At 35.3% G+C, this 6,000-nt stretch overlaps 1 protein-coding gene across 1 annotated transcript in view; it reads right to left on the minus strand.

The window, feature by feature from the left end:
- The window catches only part of LOC117345324 (cationic amino acid transporter 2-like), a 60,820-nt gene extending 55,115 nt beyond the window's left edge, over positions 1-5,705 (minus strand). The window contains exons 1-2 of the mRNA XM_033908391.1: positions 5,593-5,705; positions 4,434-4,633 (exon numbers count right to left, since the gene is read on the minus strand). The gene's annotated coding sequence lies outside the window, so the exon portion shown is untranslated. The remainder of the gene's footprint in view (positions 1-4,433; positions 4,634-5,592) is intronic.
- Between the last annotated feature and the right edge of the window lie 295 nt (positions 5,706-6,000).

A 6,000-nucleotide genomic window follows, 5' to 3' on the forward strand; every position in this document is an offset into this window, starting at 1 on the left:
TGTGTTCTCGTATTGATTCAGTTTATATATAACACTATCATACATTATTTGTATTTTAACATGTGTTTTCTTTTATACGCTGATCTATTTCAGTGTAACTTTGTTTTCCGTTTTAACTGTTTTCCCGGTTTACAAAAGCAATGAATCAGTAGATATAAGACATACACTTTACTGGCCATTGTTTTCATCACCTACATCACAAATCAGCTTTGAATGGCTTCTATCGTCTCTGTCCTTGAATGCCATATACTTCATTTAATTTCGTTTCAACACTTCATTTCTACCCTTCGTTTCAATTCTTCGTTTCTACCCTTCGTTTCAATTCTTCATTTCTACCCTACATTGCATTTCATTTCATTTCTATTCTACACTTAATTTCTACACTTCATTTCATTTCTTTTCTACGCTTCATTTTTACATTTCATTTCATTTCTCTTCTACACTTCATTTCTACACTTCATTTTTACAGTTCATTTCATTTCTATTCCACACTTTATTTCATTTCTATTGTACAATTCATTTCGATACTTCATTTAATTCTTTTATCTGTAACTTTTTCGTAAAACTCGCATTGCTGATATGATCTTTGTATTGTAATACAGGAGTATATCAGTAGACTTTCGGTGTTCTAGTTATAAATAATCCTGTTTCTAAAAGTTTATAAATAGTGAATCTTTTAACATGTTTTCAGAAGAACTTATCAGCTGACGAAAGTCCCTGTAGACGGGTCACGTTGAATATGTCGCCTGGCGAAATCTTTGTATAAGGCGAATCTCTCGTGTTTGGGCTGCTCACAAGATCTCGGAGAGTGCAAAATTTAATTCCATTGTTATATTTAATGAACAATAACAATATGTTTGGCCCACATACTTAATAACAGTGTAACCCACGAAATCAAAACAAATTATTCCATGTACCAAACACTGTTCCAACCAAATAAATAGTGAAAGTATCTAATAATGATGTTTTGTGGTACCGTATGGATTCAGTTTGAATTCATTATTTATATGGCAATAAGTATTGATCAAACGCAGATCTCTTTTAATGTAACCGTGCTTTCCAGTTTTAACATCTTTTCACACAAACCAATGATAAGCAATCGGTTATATAACACACACCCTGTACTGACCATCATCTTGTTATACAAATGTATTTTGGATAAACTTCAAAATCCCTTTATAACTCTTGTCATTGACTTTGAACGCCATATTTTACTCTTTATTGCCACATTTCATTGCTACAATTCATTTTTAAGCTTCGTCGGACATTTAAAACGAATTATCAACTTTAAACACATCGTCTTGTTGGTAGACCTTCTTTACAACAGAAGGTTAACAGTACACGGGCCGCATCATATCACTTTATGTATGATGTTTTAGACAGATTTTAGGGTGTCGTTTTGTTAACATTTATACATATATCTCAGATTTTAGAATGTCGTTTTGTTAACATTTATACATATATCTCAGATTTTAGAATGTCGTTTTGTTAACATTTATACATATATCTCAGATTTTAGTATGTCGTTTTGTTAACATTTATACATATATCTCAGATTTTAGAATGTCGTTTTGTTAACATTTATACATATATCTCAGATTTTAGGGTGTCGTTTTGTTAACATTTATACATATATCTCAGATTTTAGGGTGTCGTTTTGTGAACGTTTATACATATATCTCAGATTTTAGGGTGTCGTTTTGTTAACGTTTATACATATATCTCAGATTTTAGGGTGTCGTTTTGTTAACATTTATACATATATCTCAGATTTTAGGGTGTCGTTTTGTTAACATTTATACATATATCTCAGATTTTAGGGTGTCGTTTTGTTAACATTTATACATATATCTCAGATTTTAGGGTGTCGTTTTGTTAACATTTATATTTCAGTTAAGGTTTACAAAAGAACATTTTAACAGTGCGCGCATGTATACCAAGCAAGTCGCACGTTTGACTGTTTTTCGTGAATAATGATGTCGTTCCTTGGTTTTTGTAAATTTTGGCCATTTTGATATGTTTCTTAGACTTGAATTCTCTTCCAGCATGATCATTGAATGTGTTTCCTGGAGATGATATTATACAATAAGAAAAATATAAAATGTTCATCAATAAATTTGGACCAAACAAGATAAACGATTGAGCGATGACGTTACACAAACTCATGTTTACTATTTTGAGGAAATTTACTGTTGTTCTATATTAATGCTAAAAAGAAAGAATTTCTACACATGGGTTGCTATGTAGGTATATTTATTCAACTTCATATTTAGACTACGCCATTTTAAACCATGTTGTATATTTTTGGATTTCTGGATTGCAAATTTCTGCTTTTTAAGGATAGAAAATTGGCTGCTTGGGATGCTCACCATTGATTTTCATAAAAAGTTTTTTCCCCCGGAATTTGCTGTTGTAAACTGATCGTAATAACATGATTGAATCCTTCCAAATCAATAATAACATAAACTTGGCATATAACACCACTGTTTCTAGTACACAAATCTCGTTATATGTGATAAAAACTATCACAGATAAAACCAGAGTCTGATATTTACAGTAATGGACGTATTTACTCAGAACATCAAGGTAAACAAATTACCCAATGGTTTTATGATTGTCATAAGCTTCTAATCAAAGGAATACAGACTGACACGGCAGACCCACAAGTTAGTAAATACATATTGAATTACTACTTAACTAATCGAACAAAGCCACAACATGTATGGAACATGTCCTCGTGGATGTCCTTATATAGAAATAGGGACATGATGGAGACTGTCGTCTGATAACATCCATTAGCTGAATATTACCTCCAATCCATCCGTAATTAGTGTCGTTACGTGGAACAGGAGACCCGGCTATTGTATAGTACCCGTAATTAGTGTAGTTACCTGGGACCTGTGACCCGGCTATTGTATAGTACCCGTAATTAGTGTCGTTACGTGGGACATGAGACCCGGCTATTGTATAGTACCCGTAATTAGTGTAGTTACCTGGGACAGGAGACCCGGCTATTGTATAGTACCCGTAATTAGTGTAGTTACCTGGGACAGGAGACCCGGCTATTGTATAGTACCCGTAATGAGTGTAGTTACCTGGGACCTGTGACCCGGCTATTGTATAGGACCCGTAATTAGTGTCGTTACCTGGGACCTGTGACCCGGCTATTGTAGACAGGGTAATAGGTTTTAAAGCCTGACGAAGCCAGTTTGGGGTATAATGATGAGAACTAAGAGAGACACGGAGCTGTAGTAGGTACCCCGGTGACAGGATCCGTTTACTACAACACAAGTGTGTTTTATATATCTCAGTAAAGGTAACGGTAAATAGTCCTTATTTTATTACAATGCATTTTATGTAGCTGTAGTAGGTACAAATCAAATGCATTAGATTCCCTAGCAGAGTGTTTAGACATGCGTTTTCGCATATCTTATTTCCTTTCCCAAACCTTGAAAATGTTAAAGATTTACATTGCCTAACCTAGCTGAGTCTTTTTTCTTTTTTTCTTTTCTTTTTTTACATTTGGTCATTCCTGTGGAGTTTAGCCAATCATAGATAGAGGATTCAATTCTTCAGATATGTTTATATCAGGGTTTACGGGAAGGACTCGCAGAATTGGTAAAGTGGATATATTTTCCTGATATTTCTGACACTCTCATACACTAGGAAACCAAGATGAAGAATAATTGTATAAAGTATACGTACGAATTTGTGGAATTAATTAACATTTTCATTAATGTTCGTTGGTGTTAATTGACCGGTAAATTGGTGTTGATTAACCGGTGTTAAACCTATCTATTTCAAATATATAGGTTTAAAAAGGTTCGAGTGTCCAGAAATCCATGTCACTGACACAAAAACATACTAGAGCATTATAGGGTGAACAAAAGACACACATTAGCAATCAAATAAAATAGGAAGAGATTCAACAGAGCCGGAAATTAATTTTAACTTCATCGTACAACTGTTTTGTCATCCTGTGACTTGTCAGTGATGTTAGGGACATCATACAGCTATTTTGTCATTCTAGACCTCCTCAGTGACGTTAGGAAAACCATACCACTGTTTCGTCTCTTTAAGACTGGTCTGTGACGTTAGGGACAGCATACAACTGTTTTGTCCTTCTATGATACGTCGTGTTAGGGACATCATACAGCTATTTTGTCATTCTAGGACTCGTCAGTGATGTTAGGGACATTATAGGTTATGCCATTCTGTGACTCGTCAGTGATGTTAGCAGTGATGTTGATAAAAAGCAGGGACATTTCTGAGAATTTTGGTTTCCTACCGTACTAGATGATTTTTGTCTACCTCTACGGCAATTAGTGATGTAAGATGAAATACATGTACCGTACCTTACCATTGTCAACCATTACTGAAAATTTACCATTGTGTTATGGATCCCCACATCAACACTTGTGCCAGCTACTTACCTTTAACGGGAGAAACGTTTCCTGTTACTCCTGGCGATGTATCATTCCAATATTCGGACACACTGTTTTAATGAAGCGGTATTTTCACTTGGTTAGTCGTACCAGATATACCATACACACCATATCCTATTGATTAGTACACATGCCGTTTTGTTTTCTTCTCCTGTCGAGAATTACCAATCCGCAATGACTATTACAACCTGAAACATTCAAAGTTACAAACAAACTAGCTTGGATTCGATATAATCTTACATTAACAAGCTATAAAATCTCGTTTTTCAGTATTATTGCCCTGTACTAACATGAGATAGAAGTTTCATTGTGTATCAGCCCCGGCCTATACTTATCACAGTGATTGTCTTTATATAGATATATTGTGTGTCTTAGTACAATGTGTGTACTGAAAACTTAAGATATCTGTTGGATCACTCTGCCAGAATACAAAATGCAAACATTTCGATATTTCCTTGAACATCACGAGGAAATCTGCTCGTGACATTATGCTAATTCATTTTCTATCCTTAAACAAGCACTAAGATAAAACGATCATGAATCTCATAAGTATGTATACTGAGATAAGATAGAAACAGATGTCTTTATCAATACCCAAGGACAGAGAAACAAAATCTCTGACGCTAACAATCACAGATAAGGAAGGAAAATAGATACAGTTGTTTATATCGATACTATTTATATGCAGCAGCGGAGCTTATCGTCAAGTTAATTTTAACCGATATCAAATTCTACGTTCTCCATCTGAATTTTATTTCAATATGTAACCACTCTGGGTTTTCTGACAAAGTATGACAGAATATGTAAGTCCTGATCATGAAGACAAAGCATGTAAAAATATTTAAAAAATGAAAATTCCGATACAATCTGCCTTATTGATGACGAAGATCAAGATTATAAAGAAAAGGCCACATGTCTTCATTAGCACTCTCGATATTTAAACTATACGTTAGCTATATATATGTTCTTCAAACAGCGCCAGGTATTACCCTCTAACAGGTTGTATCGCGCTCCACCGAAACTTTCTCAGTAAAAGTAAGCCTTTGACCCTCCAATAAAGCCTATTTCACCATATAGTTACCTAAAGCCAAAGTATGCACTGTGCCCTCGGCTCAAAATCGTTTTAAACACACGGTTCCAAACTCACCAGAGAAAGTGACGGACTGTTGAGAGGTTACATCCTGATAAGCGTATGACTATCCTACTCTGGTCACCTGCAGCCTGTCACCGTGTGTACTGCCTCTCCATCCTCTGATTGACTGGCGGATCGCTGAACGCTCAGCTGACTATGGCGAACAGTAGAACTTGGGTATCAGAGAGAGTAGGCCACTTTAGAGCGATGCGGCCACTTTATTGAACACGGTATCGGAGCTATCTAGCTCGTATTTGTCTTATTGTAACAATGTCAGCGGGTAGATTCTCATTATAGAAAGTCTGAATTCCCACGGCGTCTTAAAGTCATACTATTGACTTAAAAGTCAAGTTTTGCTTCATGCAGACTAAAGGTATAATTACGCTCATTGATTCATTCGCATGTTTGATTTCCGGACCCCTA

This window comes from Pecten maximus, chromosome 16 (assembly GCF_902652985.1).
Source record: "Pecten maximus chromosome 16, xPecMax1.1, whole genome shotgun sequence".
Taxonomy (NCBI): Eukaryota; Metazoa; Mollusca; class Bivalvia; order Pectinida; family Pectinidae; genus Pecten; species Pecten maximus.